General features: G+C 40.6%; 1 protein-coding gene across 2 annotated transcripts in view; it reads right to left on the bottom strand.

The window, feature by feature from the left end:
* The window catches only part of kank1a (KN motif and ankyrin repeat domains 1a), a 51,152-nt gene extending 31,732 nt beyond the window's left edge, over nucleotides 1–19,420 (bottom strand). The window contains exons 1-2 of one of the 2 annotated variants that reach the window (XM_034117527.1): nucleotides 19,225–19,420; nucleotides 1,864–1,929 (exon numbers count right to left, since the gene is read on the bottom strand). The gene's annotated coding sequence lies outside the window, so the exon portion shown is untranslated. The remainder of the gene's footprint in view (nucleotides 1–1,863; nucleotides 1,930–19,224) is intronic. The other variant, XM_034117526.1, reaches the window with a different exon arrangement.
* Between the last annotated feature and the right edge of the window lie 1,664 nt (nucleotides 19,421–21,084).

Raw genomic sequence — 21,084 nt, 5'->3', positions numbered from 1 at the left:
TACCAGGATCCACCCCTCTATCTTTCTTCCACAACATTTGAACTCCAAAGGCTACAATAAAAGATTGTGAACAAGATGAATTACCCAAAACCTAGCTGTAAGATTCCATAGTAGATTTGCGCAAGTTTGTTGAAGATGTGGTTATGAATACCCACATGATTTATTCTTCTGGAAGACGACTTGTGAAATAAAAACCTGGCACTTCAGCTCTGTGCTCCACCTACGATTTATTACTCTGCCGGCAGCTTTGCCAAGTTCCAAACCAAACAGTGTCAGTTTGTTATTGGTTCAACTTTGATTTAGCCTTCAGCTTGTTTTAGGTAATAACACTTAATTTGTTTGGGAATAACAAAAGCTGATCTTATTTTTTCATTATCAATCCTAAGAAAACAAACTGTTTTTTATTCCCTTCCCTGTCTCTCCCTCACCGTTTCCCAATTGTTGGTATATTATTAATCAGCCCTTTCAGCTCAGTGCAGCATGAAAAGGTGGCCCCGAGCAGCTTTAAAAAAAAAAAAAAAAAAGGCTTTATCCCCTCTTTTCGGCACACAACTTTTTCCTTTAAAAACTGAGATTTCTTCTTTTCACAACACTGCCCCCTAGAGGAAACACATCTAAGGTCCTGGGAGCATGTTGCTCAAAAACGTCAAACTGCACTCAATAATGGCAATGGGATAAACACTGATACAATCAAATGTTCCAGACATGTTGTCCACAAGCTTTACTCTATAAAAGGAATCACTTCCTACAGCCTGGGTCCAGATTGGGATTGCTGTTGAAGAATATTTTTTATCCACACAACTTGCTAAGTATTTTATTATTTAATAGAATAATCAGTTTGGTCAATAACCTGCTAAAACACTTTCCAAGAGTCCATAGTTAAATCTTTCATATGCTTATTTTGTCTGATCAACAGATCTGAAACTCAGAGATAACCCATAGAAACAGTAAAGCAACCCCAAGCTAAATTACTTAAGGAATTAAGCATTTACAATGATGTTGATTCATTAAGAAATGGCTTAAATTGTCAACATTTTCTTTTTCACTGACCTTAAATGTACCTCAAAAATATCTAGGCCTTTAAAATATCTGCCCTCCACGTCAAAACTTCCTGTTTTGTGCACCAGGTAATTTTGGCATCCTCCAAGAACATTTCATTTTGAGCTGCAGTGGTTTCCAAAAAGCCGAATCCTAAGACATACTCTAGCGATCAAACCGTATTTAATCTCTTTAGTTATTTTTGTTCAACCTCTCCACCTCATTATCTTCCCACTCCCTGATTAACTTCTCTGCGCCCTACCCACCAGGACCCTCCGGGTCCGGCCTGCACTTGACCACAGACGGACTGGAGCATGTTGTTTGTTTAGCTCTTGAGTGGAGTCAGTAAGGCGGAGGAGGGAAGCCATGGGCTGGTGAACACCCGCCCGCTACTCACCACCAACCCTCCCTTGCAGGGGACCCTCCTCAGTGGGGCACCATGACACTCTGCAGCTTCCCCTCCTGAACAATATACAAATTAGAAAATTACTTTTTATTATTTAATTTGTAATGCAGCCTTCAAAACTAGAAAAAGACAACAATTGCCATCATAGGAAAATGTACTGTCACACGATATAGGCCAATACATTGTTATCAATACGATACCTGCCTAGTCCTACAGGGACCTGCGTTTTCTTTTTAAACTCTAAAAACAAAGTCTCGAGACCGGACTCCGGATAACGTCTGGGGCAGCGGTGAGAGACCGTCACTCCCAAAAGCTTTCACTTCTGTTGTCAGCTCCCTCAAAGAGGTATTGTGGGAGAAATTCCCCAATTTAAGTGCTCCCATGTTTGCTTTTGTGCCAAGAGAGCCCACTCTGCTGACCTTTTGGAGGAAGACCAATGGGATCCACCGCTGCGTCCTCCGCTGCCCTTCTCCTCTGACAGCAGCCTGACAATGAACAACAAGCTAATTAAACTGATGACAGCATGGAGGAGGGATAAGAGGATTTTTATAAACTCACAACAGACACGGAACTAAGCCCAAAGCCTTAGACACACTGTTCAAATACTGGTCAATAGAGCAGAACAATTATTCTTTGTCTCTACATTGTTTTCATACCTTTAAATCTAATCTGTGTTTTTTTTCACGACAGTGATTGACAGCGACTTGTCTGTAACAAGGGGAGTCTGCTGGTTGAACACATAACTATGTCAGGAATGCTTTTAGAGCCGAACCCGTCTGTCTTGATTAAAACTTCTTTTTGTTTGGCTCGCCATGAACACGTGACCTAGTGGACTAATGATGGTGTTAATGAGTCACACTGCTCTGGATTACTGCCAAAGGAAGGTGGTGGTAGGAGGGTTACACTAATGTATAGAGATGCTGCTCTGGAGCCCCTAATGATCAAAAGCTACATAGACATGGTGGGAGTGGGGGAGCCATTTAAATGGGGGACACGTTCTTTTAGCAGTTGTCACGCAAGCATGCGACCGGATATCCTGCATCGGGGACGATTCATCCATATTTGGTGACTTTTTAGGATAAACTGAAGGACGAAGTGTTCCTTTATGCGTTAAGAAAATTATACTTTTGAAGCTGAATAAATGATATGCAAAGCTTCTTGGATAGGGAAGGCGGGTTGTTTCGGAAAAGAGATAAGAGCAACAGATAAGGGTTTTCCATAAAGGTCAAAGCGACTTTGAAAAAAAAAATTCTCAACATTTTTATCTTTGACCTTCACTTTGGTTGAAAGGTTTCCTAGTTAGTTTACAAACTTTTTTCTCCAGCTAACGTATATGACGTAGCCTATATCTGTAAGCAAAGCAACCAACATGTTCAATTACACACTTGATTTTTTTAAGTCATGCTACAGAACAGCATTATAATAACAGTAAGTATGAATTCTATGTGATGCTCACAAGGGGCTTTTACTCCCCTTTATGCCCGTTTAAAACCATTATAACACGAGGAATGAGAGTGACCATAAAGGCCCAGACACACCAGGCCGAAATCGGCCGTCTTCGTTAGTCGGACGACGAAGCGTGCCCTGTCGCCCAAACTCAATTTGGTGTGTCCCGAACAGTCGGCCGTGAAACGCCTTATTTGGCCTTTCACGGCCGACGCATGGCCGATTCAACATGTTGAATCGGCCATGCGTCGACACAGGCAGTCGGACCAAGAAACCACACCGGCACCGCTCAGAGAGAGGCCAAGTACTTAAGTACAGCGTCTAAGTACATAAGATACTGTCTACCGCTGTTCATTTACCTATTGTGAGTCGCCTCGGATAAAAGCATCACATGGAAATGTAAATTTAGCAAGAAGTGGCCATTATGACATTACTGACTCTAATAAACTACACACCCGCCAGAACACTGCGATCATCAGATGCAGGTCTATCAACTGTGATTTTATAGTATGTCTGCACTTTATGTGCTCATTTCATCATTCATGTATTTTATATTCTACTAAAACTGAATCAAACCATAAACAAGGTGGCCTGTTGGGATTACAATCAATATATATATATATATATATATATATATGCATTATTTTATCCCACTTTATGCTTTGCTGCTTGTTTTACACTGATTTTATGTCTTATTTTTTACTGATGTAAAGCACTTTGAACTGCAATCCCCTGTATGAAAGGTGCTATACAAATAAAGTTATTATTATTATTCAGATGCCCCTCTGTTCATTCTCCCATTATCCTCCTAAATCTGCCTAGAAGTATTTTAATGTTGTAGCTGTTACTATAACCAATACTAATGCTAGGGCTGCAACTGACAGTTATGTAGGCACATTATTCTTTTAATCACACAGCGATAAGAAACAAACACAAATGGCAGGATAGGCAATGCAAAACTTTATTTCGTACCTTCATACACACATAACACAACATTAGAATGAGCTTTTATCAACACCTACATGATGATAACCTGTCAACATGACAGGAAAATCCACATGACATTAATACAGAGCGGGCAGAACCCAAATCTGCATTCAAAGAATACACTTTACCAAAGCTTGAGAAAAATATCACAACGCCCCATGAGCTTCTCGCTGTAGTATCCATGATTTCACCCATTTAGTGCGGTTTCTCCTAATTCTTCGCTTCTGCCTCTTGAGAGACTGGCCGTTTCTCAATCGCGAGGATGCTGGCTTGGTAGCACAGCCGAGCCGAGCATCTTGCTTCAGAAGCAAGGCAAGAATACTTCCTGGCATTCGGAAAACGAAGAGTGGAACAGGCTAGCAAGTGTGCGTCATATGAGAGGCCCCGCCATACATCTTCCGCCACAGATTTGGGGAAATTGGTCCATGTGCAAAGCATTGTGGGGATTTTAAGGACGCGAAGTCTACCCATGTGCAGCCTCGAAATTTCCCCCAAACCAAGGACGCGGCCTCGGTAGAATTCCAAGTATGCTGGAGATTGGAACAGTCCTTCGGCGGCACTCAATGACGTAGCATCCTTGAAATATTGGCTTGGAAGCCAATATCCTCGCGATTGAGAAACGGCCACCGTTTCTTGAGAATGTCTTGCACAAGCAACACTCCAATGGCTGATAGCCCCAGTACCGCACGAAACATGTTTTCGATGGACGAGAGTGAAAATGGAACGCACACGCTATTTGTTGTTTGTTTATATCACAGTCTGTTCTTCTTCTCTGTCTTCCGGTTGTTGCCTCTTTTGAATGACGAATACACACTACCGCCGCCTGCTGGTAAGGAGAGTTATTGCCACTCACGCATGCGCAGTTCGTACGTGCTCGGCTGAAGTCTTTGCGGTGTGTTCCAGTGCGACACATGGCCAAGACGCAGGAGAACTCGCCGACGCAACAGTCGGCGTCGGCGAGTTCTCTGGTGACTGCCTGGTGTGTCAGGGCCTTTACAGCCATGTGAAAATAACACAAATACAGAACCATGTTTACAAAAAGCTCTCTTTAAATAAAATCAATCAGAACTCCCTCAAGAGGCAGTTTATCTCCAGGGGCCGCAGACCCAGCTGTGCCACGGTCCATGTCCTGGGAACAAAAAGACGTCCAAGCGTCACAACACCTGCCAGCCTCATGGGGCTTTAAAGCACAAGATGAGCATGAAACCCATTGCAGCTGAATCGTTAAACAGAGATGCTGGATTGTTTTTGGGACTTTGCAAAAATCTGTCCAGAATCTAGGATCTATTGTGGATCTTATTAGCCATTTAAACCTCCTGGAGTTCAAACTAAGGATTCGATTATAGACTACCACATAACTGTTATCGTTACAGTCTAGTTCAAACCACTCCACCAAACAGGAATGGTTTACAAATAAGGCAGGGGTTAATAACACAAATCAGTTTTTTTAATACAGTCAGTCCAGTTTTTTTTAACAAACAGTGAGTCTTAACGTAACTTCACCACTGAACAATCCAAGAGGATACATTAGCTAGTACAGTGAGTTTCAATAACTGATGTTTATCCACAGTACCGAGTCCCATTGAATATAAAGCCTCTCCTTTCATTCTTGTTTCTACATCATCATAAGCTTAATTTCCTTTTCACTTTCTGATGTATCCTTTAATTATTAGGCCTCAACTTTATTTGCCTAAATTCATTTAATTGAAGGGTGCTCTGTAATCCTTACAAAAAAGCATTTCAATGTAATGTTAAATATATTCAAGTCCATCTGTGGAGTACCTCGTCCTCAGCTGGCCCGAACCCTTTTGTGATCATATCAGTGTGCTCTCAGCTGGCCTCATTGTTTATCACTGGTAAGGTCAGGGCCAGACTGCCTAATGCTGTGACATCAGTGTTTTGGCCTGATTAACTGGCCTCAATGTCGTTTATCATGGCGGATATCACGCATACTAATCTAGGGGGGTAGCCATTATCCCTTCTCTATCACGCTGATGATAATGCAACCAAACTGCAACAATTAAGTGTTTATTTGGCCTTGGGTGCAAAAAAAACCCGACATTAACTATAAGATTACACAAACGGAATTGTTTGCGAGAAATTCAGAAGGCATTAAGAAGCCAAATGAGGTGGCTGAAGTTCTGAAATCCTCATTACACAATTTTTCCTCAATAAAAGCTTTGCAACGAGATAATCTACTTCCAGGGGCAGCGTCCCAAAAGAGACGAGCTGAAGGATGGACTCAAGCATGTGAAAAGAAAAGGGAGGGAGAAAGGGAGGGGGGACTAATCCCATTAAATTGGCAGCTAAATGATTTGTTCCACAGAGATGGGGAGATAAAAAGGTGTGGGGGGGGGGGGGTCTTCCAAAAAGGGAAACCCTTTTATTCCGTCTATCCCCGTTAGCATCCTCATTGACAGCGTTTAAAGCTGTCCACACGCCACTTTATTCCCAAATTTGAAAGTCTAATTCATTCCCATGGGGGAGAGCAACGAGGAAATATCACAACAAAGAGAGAGAGTGGGGTAGGAGCTTCAGACACCAAACCATGACCAAAAACAGTCAACGCTTTAAAACAAGAACATCTATCTGCTTTATTTCAGCTTTTGTTACTCAGTTTGATATTATGTGCCGTTTGTGTTGGTACTAAATAGGTATAAGACCCAGCCCTCTATATACAGTACACATGGAAAACCACTCCATCACCTCACCCCCAAACAATCTTGAAGAGGTGAGACAACCTGACAGACACTTGGGGCAGTTCCCATTCTCCAAGGACGACAACAAAGAAACTCCCTCGTCTTCACACGGTAAACTTCAACAGCTTCAGGAAGCTGTTAAATAGCAAATGGATGCTCGTCTCAAATAAAAGGCAGAACAGCTGAAGACTTGTGAATAAAAGACTGACATACAGTACTATATGTAATAAACCACATGCCAATTTCCTACAATGCTTTATCTTATAGATAACGTGTGAGTATTGCTCCAGTCCAGTAACAAAATAGTTGTGTGTTTATAAACTGTCGGTGAGAATTCCCAGCCGTGGTCGAGCACAGGAAGCTGTATTATCTGTTGGACTAACTAATGACTTCCGTGTCATCCTTTTCATGATCTTAGTCTCTGCTCGCGGTCACAGGGTCATAGGCTACGAAAACAGTAGCATGCCTTCATACGTATAATACAACACATTGTATTGTTCTGCCAGTGAAGGGGCGAGGAAGAGCGGGGGGGTTGTCTTCCCAGTGGGAGTCATCCTGGTCGACAATAGCACTAACATTCCTCTGGAAACACTGTGTGCCGGGAGGATCCCACTTCTACCAAAACTAAGGGATTAACTCAAGGTATTCTGGGAATTTTCACCATCACCTTTGGGATCATAGAAACAACCTTTCTCTCAGTGTTGTCAAAAATGGTCGGAAATGTTTTTTCAAGCTTGTATTGACAGCTCTAAAACAGGAGCCATATATTTAATCAACAGAGTGTGTTGTTACTATTGTAATGTAAACAGATGTAATTACCCAAGTTATTTTAATATTGTTGAGTGCCTCCATTTACTTTCTGGCATGCTTAAGATGTTTTCATGTTTCAACAAGTTAAGTATTTACTTGGGATTCTTGTTTTTTTTCTTCAATAATAATAAAAAAAGGTAGCAGTTTAAAGTAATTTACTCGTAGTGACTAAAAAAAAATGTGTAAGCTGAAGCTTCAGTTTACTTAACTTTTTACATAGCATTCTACTTGAATTACATGATGCACTATCTTTCAATCCTAACATTACTAACCGTCTCCAATGAACACACACACAAACTGTCCAGAAGGCGCTGTCCATGAACAAATATTGACTTGCCTGCTGATCCATGCTTTGCTATTATTTCAGCAACGCTGAACGAACGGAACAATCAGCATTTGCTGGTGGACAGGTCTGGTGGCAGATGTCACTTAATATGCAAAACTAGACGAGAGAGGAAGAGACAGTATAGCTGAATAAACAATGATCAAGCGATTAAAAACAAAAAAAAGGTACAGTCATTAACTCATTACATTTGTAGTGAAACATGGCAGAGTGTCTGTTTAAAAAGTGATCCTCATCACTCTCTATGATGTCAGATGAATCAATTATTAATGCAGGGTTTTTATTTTCAGACCAGTCAAGTAAAGACGCAACCAGAAACCAACCCGTGTGTTGCTTTTTGTCATGCGATACATTTCTTTTTATATTATTTCAAATCTCAAATCATCTCAATGAGGAATATTATTAAATCTAACAATAACACAAGTTATTAGAGTTTACTTTGTATCTTTAATTCAATTATAGATTGTTGGTGTATTTGATCTTACAGCAGTTGGTTGTGTAATTAGCTGCTATGGCTTTGTTGATGCACTATATGGGAGCTAGCTGGCTACATTTAGTAGCAGTTACCAAGCCGGGTCCATATGACTGAAGTGAGAAGGTCATTGTGTAGTAGGAGATTTACTCAATTATGTTTCTGCATTAAACAATTACTTCAAAGAAATGTCAATCACGTTTTGTTAAAATATATACTACATGCTATTTTGTTGATCCATATGTTGCAGTTTCTTGACTAGACACCCATCTTACTTTCCAGCAGGTCAAATGTTAAACCCAGCTGAGTTTTTAAAAAGAGAAAGCACCATCTCTTATTTGAATAAACAAAAACAGGCCGACTTTCAACAGCTTGTTAATCTGCTGCTACAACCCAATAAAACCTTCTCATGGGAGCCGGGATGACTACCCAAATGAAGATTGAGGCTACTTCTCCATGAAAAGAGCTCATCAAGATTGACATTTTAAACAATGACAACGTTTGCAAGCTAGAACAAATGATATGAACAAAATACCGGTGAGCAGGATTTATATTTGAAGCTGTTGAGTTATCTGCAGCAGCAACATGCTTTGCTCTGGTAGTGTAGACGGACCAGATTCAAAATGATCCCTATCCGTTATGGGTATTACTATATACAAGTCAAAGTAGGCAAACTAAAAAATGCAGGTGAAATTTGTGTAATTGCACTACAATGTTAGTATTTTATAATTCAATTGAATGGCATCAAATGGTATTAAAATGACCAAGATCATTTAATAGCAATTATATCTTTGACAATTTATCATCCAACAAAAAGTAGTCATTGGGACAAGCCTAGTCTAGTGAAGTTGAATGAACAGATAAACACAGCCCTTTCTCAAAGAGGGAAAACAAAGTGCTTGAGAGAAAGGTGACATGCTAGATACACAGTAGAAAACAAGTAATGGTTGCACAACAGATAAAAAACCGTCTTGAGACAACTTGTCTTAGCCTGACAAATGCCCATCCTTCGTTCACATGCACCTGGCAGAGGAGGCGACCGTGTGCTCGACACTCCACAGAGAGGGAACATGGGATAGGTCGGTGAACCTGTGGACATCGTTGCCATGGGGATCTGCCCCTCACTTTGTGGAAACTGAAACCTGAGAGAGGGTGCGGGGCCATTGTCAAGCCGACTTCACCAAAGCATGGTGATGAGGACTAAAATTCACGCAGCCAAACATTGGAGACAACATTCTTCAATTGAAATACAGCAGCACTCTTAGTAAAAAAAATGTAGGTAAATAGTTCAAGTAAAAAGAACAACTACAAAGTATGAAGAAAAACCTATTTTCTCATATCATTAAAGTGCTAATTATTACACATTCACTGAGTCATCCATGTGTTGATAACAGAACACACAAGTATTTTCTCACTATAATTATTGTGGGATGTTGAAAATGCGGCTTTCGTACGAAAACACAGCTTGATAATAAAAATGGCTCTCCATGTGCTGTGCTGCTGACAGCAGGCATTCATGTGCATGTGCACAGAAGCTTTGACCACAGCAGATAAGATCAATGGAGTCACCAGGGAGTCAATCTCCACTGTAAACAGAGCCCCAATGACCGCGAGAGGAAACCATCTACTGCTGCAGTCTAACAGTTTACTGAGGAACGCCCCACCTTCTTCTTTCGGGAAGATGTTTATACACCAAATTAAATGGCATGTGGCCACAAGCAGCTTTTATGGAAGTTCAAGACTGGAAAAACACTGCTTTGCTTTGGATTTAATGACCACTTTAAGAGTGCTGTTGCCTTTAGACTGGTGTATTTGTTGCATGACAAGCGTACATCAGATATTTACTTTGATCCAAGTAAAGTTCTAAGAGTTAAGCCCGAGAGACCCCGGTACCGGGGCACTGCCGCAACATCTTGCAGGAAACAGTGTCTGAGGGCATGTTCATTTAATAAAACTATGAATGTTTTATATCCATGTAACGGGAAGAAACTCATCTAACTGATCTTTTTTTTTTTTTTTTTTTCAAAAGAAAACCCACAATGCTAGCACTGAGCCTCTGAATTAGCAACAAGCGAAAAATGCTAACACCTTACTGCACCGAAAATCACTCACAAAACCTTATTATTTATCTCTTCTCTACATCCATGACACCGTTTCACATCGTGAGGTGACACAGAATCGATGGGTACCCACATTATCACTGAATTATACGAATTTGCGACATTATAAGCAAAAACGGACATCAAAACAGGTGACGCTAGGTAGCTAAAAATGATAACATTTTTACCTTGGCTCTGTAGTCTCTCCAAAGTGGTCTTCAATGGCATTAAAATGATAAAAATGCTGCTGAAGTTAATCCATAGGTTAATCTAATGTGTCTGTGTCTGTGTCCCTTTGAAATGATTTCTGATAATCCATAAGCATTAAAACTGCTTTTCTGTTTCCAGATGTCAAAGCTAGAGATAGGTTCACTGATGCAAAACTGCATGCGCGAAGCCCCCACCTTTTCGTTTCACAATGAGTGTGTGTGTGAGCCTCCCCCTTCGATTCTATTGGCTCTAACGGTCAGAAAGAGGTGTCAACCATCAAAATCGAGCAAGGGGGGCCAGAGATATGGAAAATCCACCCAAATAACCCCAGAAGTGGTTTCTTTTTGCTAAATCTCTCTAAAAAGGTCAAATGTCACTTGTTTTGCATCAATCTTGATACAGGGTACTTATTATATGTTGTACTTTGGATTCCTAAAGCTTTTAGTCTACCTTACCATCATCCAAGGGTAGTTTTCACTATAAGTAAAAAATACTTTTTGGACGGACTCTATAATTTAAAGTTTTTTTACTATGTAAAATCTGAATTTTCTTTAAAATAAAAAACATCTATATTGATTCTGACTTTTCTACATCCAACTCACAGGTTTATCATTAAAAAAAAAGATTATTAATTTAACCCTTTTAGAAGGGAAGATATGGTCATTTGTTCTGGAAATGTCATTTTCGAGCCTGAGACCTGAAAAACAGGCTCAGGGCTTAACAGGTTAAAGAAAATGTGCATTGTTGCAGCACAGTGGCACTACACCACCACGTTGTAATCCATGACATCATTTTTACCCAAATATACTTTTGAACCCGGTGGTTTACATTGGGAAAGAGATGGCTGTAAATCAGTAGATATATTCTTTAAGTAAATCAACTGTCCATTGAAAACTACTTATGTTCTAAAAGATGTCAAATGCAAATCCAGATTTATTTCACTTGTCCATTCATCCGACTGAGCCGAGACCAGCGGATCGTTGGCGGCATTAAGGAAAACTCAAGTGCACATGCTCTATAGGCCCAAGGCCCAGGATGATCCGGGTGCTTTTTGAATAGTCAGTCAACGTCTGTCTCCTCCAAGCGCCACTTGTTCTGGCTTATTGTCGGAATCAAAGCTCGACAGCTTTTGCACGAGCATTCAAAAACTGAACCAAAAAGGCAAACAACTGTAACTTGTATAAACCACAACAAACAGGTCAGGTGTCCAGAGAGGTGGAGCCTCTGCCAGCCATAAGGTCAGAGTGACTGGATCATCACTGGGAGTGAGTCCAGCAGCAGCTGGAGAAACAACAAACACCCCTAACCCCCAAGTCCCTGACCAGACCCTTAAACCAGTTCACCACAACTCACATACACTGTGTGGGTCTGGATCATCAGTATTTTCCCCGATATACCAAACAATCAGAACAATACCAACACCAAGTTTGATGTTCAAATTTAAAGTAATTTTCAAACATGCAAGTTATTTAGAAAAATTGCATTTCAACAGTGTTCTCTTGAAAGTGATGGTCTAAATGGTAAGAGCTCAATGCTGCATTGAGTGCAAACAAAGGGCTTGCAAATGAAAAATAAAGAAACCGATGAAACCATTGCATGAGCAACCAACTACAGGTTCTGCACTCACCTGCAGGTCTGAAAAGAGTCAAAGGTGTTGTGTGATTGCATTTTCCCTCAGCTGCATCTCAGACAGCTACCAGTAGAACCATGGAGAGAACGTCCCAGAGAAATGAGAATGGACTTGTATACGTCAACCAACGCTGTCTCACATGGCAGAGCAAGAGCCAATCACAACACAGCCTCTCCAAGACTAAACACACACACATTGTAACCTGACAATACCAGCCAGTGAGGGAGCCTGTAACATGAGCCGGCTGGTGACCAGTGGGTCGGGGGTCCGGGTGCTCTCAGCCATAAACAGTGTCATCCCCGGCAGGAGACAAATCCAACAGCTCTGTCTGTGCAGGATAATGGGAGATATTGGGGGGCATTTCCAACAGTCTTTGGGTGAAGAGGCTTCACAAGATGTTCTTGTAAAGCCCACCTCTCAATAAAGTGATATTTAAATGTAAGGCTCCACTGAGCAATATGGCTTTAATAGTGTCGTATAGACAATTAAATATAGGGCTCAAAATAAATCATTTAATCTATAAAAACTCACAACCAAAAACTCTAAAAGCCTGCAGTGACGTGTTTGTGCTGAAATACTAACTTTTTTAAATGATCCATCAAAACTGCCGATTAAATTGACAAATTGTTTCGGCTCTAATTTGATTCTTGATACAAATATGTAAGCTCAGTTCAACAACATTTTCAGCAGAACTTTCCCCTGCTTTCTTACTAAGAGTTAGAGAGGACAAAATGATAACCTGATGTGATTGACTAGCTTAGATAAAAGCTGATTAAGAAAGACACATATTGTTTCTTTAACCTGTAAGTTAACATGTGTAAACATGTTTTGTGATGTTGCTGTAACAATTTCCTGTCAAACAAAAGCCGCATAGATACAATGGCGGCTGTACAAAGAGAAAACCCGACTTTAACAAGAGGTAGTAACTACCAGCCGAGTCGGGTCCGGTGTCGTTTAGAAAGTACTTTTTGAAATTTGAGTACAACAACAAATGCATCCATTTCGGAGCAAGGGGTTATATTTTGGGGTTCCCAATGAAGACAGAGGAGACAATGTTTTATTTGTGCGTCCCCTTCTTATTGTTAACAGTCCGGTTAGCAATTTAAGATGTAAGAATAGAGTTGGGATTGGATTAGGTCACAGCCAGTATACGAGAAAGTGAACAACTTAATCATTGTCAGGCGATAGCAACTTGGCTCCGAGATGAAACTTCAGTAACATTCACGTTACACTACGTTTTGGTAAACAAGGCTGGCAGTCCACCCAATTACTGCCGATTAGCTTTTCTGATAAGGGTCAAGTTCTGTCTAAACTGAATCAGATTTGCTCTGTTGTGGAATGCTTCAACTTGACAGACAAAGTCTGGGCATGCCTGCATAGCTGAGGGATTATCACAGTATCAAGTGAGCCCTGAATTCTCCTTGCACCTGCCTTGTCCTGCTTAACGTGCAAGAAACAGGCAGGATTGTTCACTCCTCCCTTTTTAGGCGGCTTGCCTTTCATTCACGAGTATTTCTGAAGGGATAATGACTAGCTGAAGGTGAGCTGCTTCTACTCGACTGACACTTCCACCTGACAAAAGGTTGATGTGGAAGTTTTGTAAATACAAATGACTGATCTCTGTCATTCCTGCAGCATTTCAGATCCAGGGGGAAAAGAACACACTAAGTATTGTGCAGGACTTAATCAAATAAATGGAGCAGTTAGAAGACTTTTGGTTCAGTTCTAAATATGCACACAATGCTACAGAATAGTGAACGATGCACAATTTCTGTACAATAGGAATTCAGTAAAACAAAAACTATTTAAACGACCCTGAACATTGTGGCACAAAGGTAAGACTGAGGGGGACATTTTTTTAACAGAGTTATATTATTAAGAAATAAAGATTGTGATCTTAAAACGTGTTGCTCGTGTTTTGAAGGTTACATTTTGCCAAAATATCATCAGCATTTCGACATTGAAGACAAGTGAAAATGATCTGCATTCACCTTGAAGCATGGGTAAGGCAGTGAAAGATGATTATAGTGGCTTGTGGTTCCTGGCCTCAACAGCGCATTATTCTGCCACTCCTCCCATTGTGGTCCAATACCAAAACAATGGTCTACAGCACGCCTCTTTCAGCAGTGAGACATTTCTCTCAGTGTGTAATTCACTTGATTCACAGGATCAACTCATTAGCTCTCTAGAGATCAAGAAAGAGTTAAGTACAATTCTGATATACTGCAAACAAAGGTGACGATGATACTGACCCTCCTTCATACGAGGTCTGTACAACTCCAACAAAAGCATTTGATGCATGTTTATGAAAGATTAGTCTAAAAAATATCTAATTCCAAACCGTTTTGTAGGTATTAAAGTACAAAAAGGTAGTAGGGCTGAACGATTAATCGATTTTAAATCGAAATTTGAAATGATGCAATTATCAAATCGCAAAGAAAAAATAAAATAGATTTTTATTTTTTTCAGTCATTCACACCAATCAGAAGTGCTGTGCTCCACGTGTACCAGCCATTGTTAGCCAATCAGAAGTGGCCCATGATAGAAGGTTATAGACAGATTGATCCAATCACCTGCCAAGTATTTTTGAAAGTGCCTGCCCTTTCCAAATGGCTTCCAATGGAGCTTTCCTAGATGGTTTGGTGAAACAAACCATCTGAGTTAGTAATGCTCCATCACATGTTCTACATCGATTACAGGGTGAATCTTAAACTGAAGCTTGACTTTAAAGCAACCCAACGGAAGATTCATGTAAGTTTAGTTCTTTCACCCGTAGCTTGGGGTGCAGGGGTGCTAGAGACGGGAGCACGTCGATACGACCTTCCTAGCCGGAGATATGGCCACATTTTACAATAAACTTAAATCGGTCGCTTAAAAACAAATATCGCAAATCGAATCGCAATATCTGTCAGAAAAATCGCAATTAGATTTCCCAAAATCGTGCAGCCCTAAAAAGGTAGGCAGGAGTATGACAAATTACTCCTTACTCAATTTTAAATAAATGAATGTCAATTATCCCTACTGATGGCCTCTGGTACAAAGAGCACATGATGACTGAGAGGCAGGAATGAAAGAAAAGGGATTAACATACCAGGAAACTAAACATCTTTGTGGAACACACTTCAAGGTTTAGCCAGGGTTAATCCCAGCTACACAGAAAAGTACCTCCTCTTATTTATGGTCACAACAACATCCCTCCCCAGTCCCACACACGATCTCACACACAACAAGTTGAAGCATGCGCGACTGTCACCTTTAACAGTTCTCCAAATGGTATAAACAACAGAATGGAAGCCTATCCAGGTCACAACAAGGGGACATTTCAGGGAAGAATTGAGATTTTCAATAAGACAGTTTTGCACACATATCTGCTTGTTCTTCTGTAATGTCTCAGTTAGGGTAGGTGCATCAGCTTAAATACAGGTTGGCAAGAATTTCAATTAACTTAGACAACAACCCTCGGCAGATGCCACTGAAGGAGACTTCAACTCCAAAGGCCTTAAGGGCAGAAGAGGCTATCAAGTCTACCATCAGAAGACAACAGCTTCCTCTCATAAAGCCATCTTCAGACACAAAAGGAGCCATTTGAAAAGCCAGAGTGAAAGTAGGGGAGTTTGAAAGTTGAGTTCTCAAAATAAAACAGTCTCCCTGTATTTAACTATATTACACATAGCATTTATTTGGGATCATACTTTAAAGGTGGGGTAGGTAAGTTTGAGAAACCGGCTCGAGATACACTTTTTGTTATATTCCATGGAATGCTCTTAACATCCCGATAGCAATGAATATCTTAAGTGCTTTGACAAAAAATCCATAAAAAAAATGTCATCTGTGGAAGCCGTAGTACTGTAAAAAGTACAACCAATCATTTTAGCCGGCCCGGCTAAAATAACTGGATGGCCTACCTGCCTGTCAGCCTTCCATCTGTGCACAAACTTATCTCGTGCCCTCATTGGTCATGTGCGCGTTCGTGTGTGTTGGAGGAGGGGCTCTATAAGGAAGTGGCAGATTTTCTCCGGTTGTGTCTTTTTTCAAATTCTAGCGATCTCGAGCCGGTTTCTCAAACTTACCTACCCTACCTTTAAAGCATTCTGTGAAATGTGAGTGTTTAATGAGTGTATGAAATGCCCAGCCAACTCAAAAGGACTCCCAACTTTAAACTCCAACAAGCACCGATTCAAAAAAGATTTTCAAGCAGTTCTTTTGTTTTTTTACGAGTCCTCCGTGTAAAATCTGCTGCGCTGACCTTGTTGTTTTGGATTTTACAGGTTTATACCTAGAGGCTACTTTTGTGATATCTAATATCATGCATCTCAATAAACAGATGTTGCTTTAAACAATTATGTACTTTTTCTTACCGTTCCCAGTGAGGTTTGGTTTTTTCAGGGGGCTCTAATCGTTTTGTTTCAGTGGCTCTACTGTTCAAAGTAGTTTTGATCTTGTAATAACAGGGCAGTCCCCAAGACTCATGTAGGTCTTCATCCCACACTTAAAGATCCTAACAGCTGTATCAACTCCACAGTCAAACACCAACACCAGTAAGAGTGGAGCACAGGGATTTTAAGAAGTAAAAGCAGCCACGAAAACACTATTTTAAGCACTAAAACATGCAAGAGAAGCACAAATGGGACAGAAGCATGCACAGATGTTCAACCAAAACTAAAATGACAACTCAGCATTCCAACTTCAATTACAGAGAAAACACCACGGCGAGTGTTCCAAAAAAACTGTACAGATGCAAGAAAAGCAGGGCCGGATTTGACGTGCAACCCGCTCAGACAGGGCAGTGGGGTGGAAGTCATTTTCTCAAAACAAACAGTGGACAGATGAGAGTCATAATCACAGGGAGTTGGGAGGCTGGGTGGGGGCGAGGGGACACATCTGAGCAGAGGAGGCCCGGCTTTGATCATGTGGACAGAAGGGTCGTCTCACTAAGGTGTTAATTGAGAGACCTCTGCCATATGTCTACTACAGCTGACTGGCCAACCCTGATGATGTGGACTCAGAGCAGCGCTAAGCCCGATGTACCAACCGACGACAGGCTGTGCTTCCACCCGAGCTGCTTATGCATAAACGGGAAGCCAGTGGGAGGCTGTGGAATGCTCCGGGTGCTGCTGGAACACATGCACAATGTACAGATTTTAACACTAAGCTTGTTACAGTACGAACAAGCACAGAAACAACAGGAAAATAAGCAAGGTGCACGTGAGATGCTGCCCACACACTAAATCAATGTGATGCATTAATGTCTAAATAAATAAAAAATGTCAGACTAATTATTCCAAAACTGCAACATCATGTTTCAAGATGTTGCGTCTCCAGTATGTGCAGACAGATGAATAATAGACATAATGTTGTGCATATGGGGAAGCAAGGGGGCATCACAAAACACGACTGAGCTGCAGGTCGCAGTGTCCAAAACAAACTTCTTGGCTCTACTGCAGAGGACGAATATAATGCAGTCAAAGGCCACAGCCCTACAAAAATCCTTTCTTCATGAAGATATAATATCTTCTTTCTGGTATGGGGACTTTGGAGGATGTAGTTTGGCTTTATAATCTGTTTTTTGACATGTTTACAATGCCATATTGTGCAAAGAATGAGTTGCCATATTACCTTACATGGCTAGAATCAGTGGACAAGCTTCAAACACTTGTGTGTCTTATGAGATGTATAACATATAAAAATGGTAGTCAAAATAAGTATATTCAACTTACATTTACTAATCATTTCTTTATCAGGAGGGCAGCATTGCAATGTCAATTTTTAAATAAATGAAACCTTTGCGATACATTCAAGACCGTTATGCAAGAAAGAGCAGCCGGATTTTCTATAATAGCATCAATTTATAGTGGATAATTGAATATCTGGGAAAATATTCAAGTTTCTTTCTTAAGTAATACAAAAAAAACAAGATCACCAGGTTTACCAAAGACACAGCAGGTTGGTACTTTTATGTCTGAAGGAATGCTTTGTCTGGTCTCCTTTGATGAAAGCACTGTTCATCATCTGTATTTTTATTATACCCAAGTGTAGAAAAATGGATTCAGGGATTTGCCAAAACTGCCACACTGGAAGCTGAAGAATTTCATTAAACCAATGTCACGGAGCTCATATTCTTCCCCTTGACATATCAATTCAGTGCTTTATCTGTAAAGAAAAGTGGGAAAGCCTCCAAGCCCAGAAGATGAAGAGCCCTCTATGTGACCCCAGCTCTCCAACAGCACAATAGGGACCACCATCCAGGTCTATATCCCTACTATTCTATTCCTATAATGCTTTAGCAGTGCTTTCATCTGCCTGCTTCAACCTCTGGAAGTAAAAAAATAGGTAGTGGCATGCCAAATCAGAAGAGATTTTCCTCGGTTTGGAGACTGGATTTGACCAACAAAACTGTAGGCAGCATTTCCAAGTTGATGATGGCCCATAAAGCCACAAAGAAAAAGAGTTATGGGAATTGTTCTTTTAGAGCCTGATATGAGGGTGTTTGGGACTTGCAAATCTGCAGTTAAACCCTATTTAAGCTGTTAAATGCATGGCAAAAATGAGTCAGCATGGGTCATATAATGGTAGGGGATTACTTAAAGTCACATGAAGGAGAATGGTGAATGTTTGAAAAGCAAAATTCTTCATGAAAAAAAGCGAGGGGGGGTGACACTACAAAAATAATGAATAAACAGACTTTTCCACAACACATTCCCCTGCACTTGGAGCTCAAAGTTCAGCATGTGGGATTCTTCCAGCACTTCCATGACACCTGTGACTGTCTGGCGGGAACTAGCTTTGTTTGGTCGGGGTTAAAAAAAATACCAGATAACCACAAGGAGCACGAACAACAAACACCATATGACTTTAAATATAATCCTGCTTAACCAGAAGCGCTTCATAGGATTGTCTCGTCTGGTCTCTGCAGGACCACCTGACGCAGATACGCATCGAGGACACATTACATTATCCCACTCAAAGAAAACGTGCACGTGCGTGGTTTTAGTCGAATTAAAACAGCATCAAAAGTTTGACTACTTTAAGAGCGATGACATTGTCATTTCAGAAGCGTTCCGCGACTTCAACACGTTTAACTTACCCAGTGTCTCAACACGCTGTTTTTAGACCCGAATGCAACTCCTGCTCTCTGGTTGTCCTTGGAGTTAAATTCTTGAAGGAGAAAACGTCCGGTTGAGGTATTAACGTGACGTCAAAACTTCTGCAAGGTTATACTTCAGCCCCGTGGCACACAGCACGTCCCGTCCGCACCACCACCAGCAGCCTCTTTGTACTTATCCGCCTCAGCAGCGAGTTGTTCAGTGACGGGCATGCGCAGTCGGTGCCACCCGACAAGCGGAGTCCTATGAGTGAGTGAGTGCTGGGGCTACAGGTGTAGCTAGCTTGCTTACCTGCTGCAAGGTGGGACTACTTTTTACTGTTCGACCTACTGCAAACTAAACTACCAGAATATTTATTTGTAGCCGTCCTGCAAAAAATTGTAAGAAGTTTTTCTACCAAACGAGCTCCCATAAACTTTTGTTAATTAACTAATAAGAACTATTTAGGCTACCACTTCTGGTTAATGTTCACTTCAACAAACCATTCAGCCAGACGTCGAGAGATTCAACGAACTGATAATATTCATTGTTACTTGAATAGTGAAGTTATAGATGTTCTGCTAGTAAATATTTCTGACTTTTATGTAGTGACAGGCTAACACACCCGTGTATCTTCCGTGTAACAATATATTCTTGCAACGTCAACAAGTCTTAAATTAGGCTGTTTTCCGTTTGGCGCATTAATATGAGTTTTTCTGAATTGTCCTAGAAGTGCAGTTTTTTGTGTGGATGGAACTTGTAACTGAGAATGCTCAGCTTTTTTTGTATGTATTCTTATTAGATATAATAAAGGTAAAGCTATATTGTGATTATTAAAAAGGGTAATGCTTATTCCAGGCTACCAAAACACACCCGCAGTTTAATTGGGACAGAGCCGAGTCAGCGTCCCTGGTTAACTGGCCAAGGTTGCCATCTAGTGGCGTTTGTTTGAACAGCAGCTCCACACCCTTTCAAAATAAAATACCAGATGTACAGTGCAGTAATAGGATGTAAACAACTTAGTTAGTTATCAAAGAATCCAAGAGCGATATATACATACATTTTATTTCGAACCAAAATAAACAATAAAATGAATGTTAAACATATGCAGCAACGTTTCAATAAACACAATAAATAAAAACATATCAAATAAGGGTAGCAAGAAGTAGCCTATACACTGATATGGTCCCACCTATGTATAGTATGGTACATTTTCATCAACAATCACCTTAATATTTAAAATATACAGTATAGCTCAAATGTTAAATTGTAAAATAATTTTAAATATAACTTATATTACCTTGTCCTAATACATCAACAATTATATGTTGTATATCTCCTTAAACCGATTTATTTTGCACTTTGTTTGAGTTTAACATGTAAACCATTCCAAAATATTCACCCCAAAAACAGAGTGTTACAAACACAATGTCTATTTTTTATTACATTTTCCTTTTTATGTTATAACCCCCTCTCTGTCTGAGAACATGTTTTAATTTGCCCTGAATTCTACATTCTGACAGACAGACAGACAGACAGACAGACAGACAGACAGACAGGCAGACAGACAGACAGACAGGCAGAAAGATGGATAAAATGGGTGAATTAGGAACACATCTGGGACAAATAAATATGCAAGCTGCCAGTTGGTATGTTCAAAAGCCATTAGAATGTGAATCTACAGAAGTCATCATTATGACACTATTCATGAACACTATACCTGCAGAAAGTACACGAACTCTCTTGCGCAACGACAGTTTGACTTCAGGCGTGTTCAGCTTCAATATTTCTAGTCACATCCCACTATTGGCAACACTATCATTTCACAGTGTGTACAAAGCGGGTAGTGTTTCCAGATTGAG

This window comes from Trematomus bernacchii, unplaced genomic scaffold (genome assembly GCF_902827165.1).
Source record: "Trematomus bernacchii unplaced genomic scaffold, fTreBer1.1, whole genome shotgun sequence".
Classification (NCBI taxonomy): Eukaryota; Metazoa; Chordata; class Actinopteri; order Perciformes; family Nototheniidae; genus Trematomus; species Trematomus bernacchii.
This window is presented reverse-complemented; position numbering and strand designations above follow the sequence as displayed.